Genomic DNA, 3,599 nt, shown 5'->3' with positions numbered 1-3,599 from the left:
AATAAATAAATAAAATCTTTTAAAAACAAACAAAAAACCCCATTTAAACTATAGAGTGGCAAAAGGAAGTGAATTATTGGGACCACTTTCTGCAATTGTATAGCCTATGTTTAGAAAAATGTCATTCATAAATATGCATCCACATACCCTAAATAAAATGCTAGAAATCATGTATACTTGGAAGAGAACCAGTTCACTCTTTCAGAGTAGTTTGAATCAGTATTTGTATATCCAATAATATAGGATTTTGCAAATACGAGTAAAGGTGAAATTTGTTAATATTGAACTTGTCGGGCTTAGGAAAGTAATATATATATTCTTTCTCTCTAGATTATATAGCTCTGAAACTCCTGGGCATTGACATGATGGCTTCTTATGAGTTGGTAATGGGGATTCTCCTCCTCTTCCAGACTATAGTTGGGAATGTCTTATTCCTTTCTTTTTATATATTGACTTCATTCAGTAAACATACTTGGAGACCTACAGATCTAATCACCAACCAGTTGGCCTCAGCCAACTTTCTAGTCCTTTTCTCTAGCTGCTCAGGCACTGGCAGCTTTTTATTTAGACTATTCCCTGGGAGAACCTATGTGCAAGATTACCTTTTATACTCAGAGGGTGGCCCAAGGGGTTTCTCTATGCACCACCTGCCTTTAAATGGCTTCCAGGCTATCACTATTAGTCCTAATAATTCCGGGTGGGCAGAACTCAAACCAAAAGCTCCTAGGAGTGCCTGAGTGGCTCAGTGGGTTAAGCCGCTGCCTTCAGCTCAGGTCATGATCCCGGGGTCCTGGAATCGAGTCCTGCATCGGGCTCTCTGCTTGGCGGGGAGCCTGCTTCCCCCCCCCTCTTTGCCTGCCTGTGAAATAAATAAATAAAATCTTCAAAAAAAAAAAAAAAAAAAGCTCCTAGATTTGTTCAGCCCTCCTGTTGCCTCTGTTGGAATCTTCATCTCCTGATAAATATTATCGTGCCAGTGAAAGTGACTCACTCAAGGACTACTATAAACATCACAAAAATGCAGTTTGGACTGTGTGCTACAGAAAAATCAGATTCATCCATAAGCTCACTGTATGCATTCCTCTTTACCTTCCTAGACATTTTGTGTTTGGGACCAATGGGTTGGGCCAGTGGCTTCATAGTGCTCTTCCTGCAAAGACATAGGCAAAGAATCAAATACCGTCACCACGCCTATCTCTCTCTCTCAGAGCTTCCTCAGAGACCACTGCCACTCACACTGTCCTGCTTCCGGTGAGCTCCTTTGTTTCCTTTTATTTTCTATCCTCCATCTTATCACTCTGTAGGACTTGCTTTGTCACCCAAAGCCTGCAACTGGCGAACATAAGTGCATTCCTGGCTGTTTGTTTTCCAGCTTTCAGCCCCTATCTCTTCATCAGCCATGACATTCAAACCTTAAGAATCTACTTTGTCAGTTTTAAGACAAAAATCTCCAAATAGTCTCATTCAACAGGTTTTTAAGTACAAAATATTCAACAGCTGTGGGTCTAACTGTAGACTCATTTAAAATTTATCCTGGTTGTTTTCCAATGTGAGATTTCAGTCCCGTGATTTAATTTTCTAAGTGCATCAATTTTCTCATTGAATATTTCCTCCCAATGCAACAAAATACATTTTCTTCTCTGCAGAAACTGCATAATCCAAGAAAAAGGAATTTTTAATTATATTAACAGTTGGGGTTACCCTAATGATATGGCAAGGCTTACATAATAATCCTAATTGGAAGGCCCACCTGGTAATCTTCACGCCCTATCATGCATGATTTTTAAAGGCCTCATCCTTTGGGGCACCTGGGTGGCTCAGTCAGTTAAGTGTCCAACTCTTGGATTTAGCTCAGGTCATGATCTAACTGTTATGAGATTGAGCCCCATGTTGAGCCTGGCTGGCATTTGGCTCTGCACTGAGTGTGGAGCCTGCTTGGGGTTTTCTCTCATCCTCTTCCTCTCTCTCTCTCCTTCTCTGAAAAAAGTAAATGAAATAATTAATTAAATAAATAAAGGCCTCATCCTTTAATATGGATCAGGCAAAGACCAGTAGGCACCTGAAGAACTATTCAATCTTGAAAGAAAAACACAAAGACAAACAGATGGGAACAAGGGAGGGAAAGTAACATGGAAAAAACAAAGCATATTAAGGAAGTAGAATAAAGTTCTACAATTTGTAAGTAATATTGTTGATGAGATATGAAATTATTGCATGCATAGGCAAGGGTAGGATGCTATTAAAATGAATGATAGATGACTAAAAGGATCTTTTGGGAATTAGGACCATTACAGAAGAGATAAAGTACTCAGCAGAGTGGATGGAAGGTAATACAGAGCAACCTCTAGGAAATTGAAAGAAGGGAAAAGAACTTAGAAACACCAGAAAAATAGCAAAACTTTTCTGATGGTAAATATCTGAATAACAGATATCCCTAGGAGAAAGAAGTATAAACATGGAGAGGAGAATAATATCAAAAAAGTTAATACAAGATAGTTTGTCACACCCATTTGCAGACTAAAAGGCTCATTTGTTTAATGTAATTGAACTAAAATATGCCAATATATAAATTTTAAATATTGGAAAGAATAATACTCTCTAACTCCATCCATGTCATTGCAAATGGCAAGATTTCATTCTTTTTTATGGCTGAGTAATATTCCATTATATATTTCACTCATATGTGGAATTTAAGAAACAAAACAAATGAACATGGTAGGGGGAAAGAAAGAGGCGAAGCAAGAAACAGACTCTCAACTATAGAGAGCAATCTGATAGTTTGTTTGGAGGGGAGGTAGGCAGGGGAATGGGTTAAACAGGTTGATGGGTATTAAGGAAGGCACTTGTGATAAGCACTGGCTGTTGTATATAAGTGATAAATGACTAAATTCTACACCTGAAACTAACATTACCCTGTATGTTAACTAGAATCTAAATAAAAACTTGGAAAGAGAAAAAAATATTGGAGAGAAAAACAGATTCCTAAAGATTCTGGAAAGCAAACAACAGGTCATATTCAAAGGGAGAAAAATAAAAATGGCTCAGATTTCTAAAGAAAAGAGAACAACACTGAAAACTGGAAGGCAATGGAGCAATGCTGCCAAACTTCTGAAATAATGATTTCTAAACTAAAATTGGATACGTGTCAAACAAAACTCAGGGATGATTTAGAATAGAGATATTTTCAAGGAAGGCAAGTTCTCAAAATGTTCTGTTAATGCTTTTCCAGGAATTACTGAAGGCCAAATTCTGTAAAGTAAGTAAGTGAAAAAGAAGACAACATGGACCCCCGCGAACTGGAGATTCAACCCACCCGAAATGCTAATGAGATCTGTTCAATGACAGAGAAAGGCAACCTAGGTTAACCACTATCCAGCCAGCCTAGAAATAACACAGTCAAACTCGTGGCAGAGGCTTGTATTGAAGAAGAAGATTATATTGATAGAATTCCTGATGTGGGGGCGCCTGGGTGGCTCAGTGGGTTAAGGCCTCTGCCTTCGGCTCAGGTCATGGTCCCAGGGTCCTGGGATGGAGCCCCGCATCGGGCTCTCTGCTCAGCAGGGAGCCTGCTTCCTCCTCTCTCTCTGCCTGCCTCTCTG

General features: G+C 39.1%; 1 pseudogene; it reads left to right on the top strand.

Moving 5' to 3' along the window:
• Window positions 1-365: 365 nt before the first annotated feature.
• Window positions 366-1,458, top strand: LOC132005429 (vomeronasal type-1 receptor 4-like; annotated as a pseudogene).
• Window positions 1,459-3,599: the final 2,141 nt, after the last annotated feature.

This window comes from Mustela nigripes, chromosome 17 (assembly GCF_022355385.1).
Source record: "Mustela nigripes isolate SB6536 chromosome 17, MUSNIG.SB6536, whole genome shotgun sequence".
NCBI classification, from domain to species: Eukaryota; Metazoa; Chordata; class Mammalia; order Carnivora; family Mustelidae; genus Mustela; species Mustela nigripes.
Note: the sequence above shows the minus strand (reverse complement) of the source record. Positions and strands in the feature narration are given on the sequence as shown.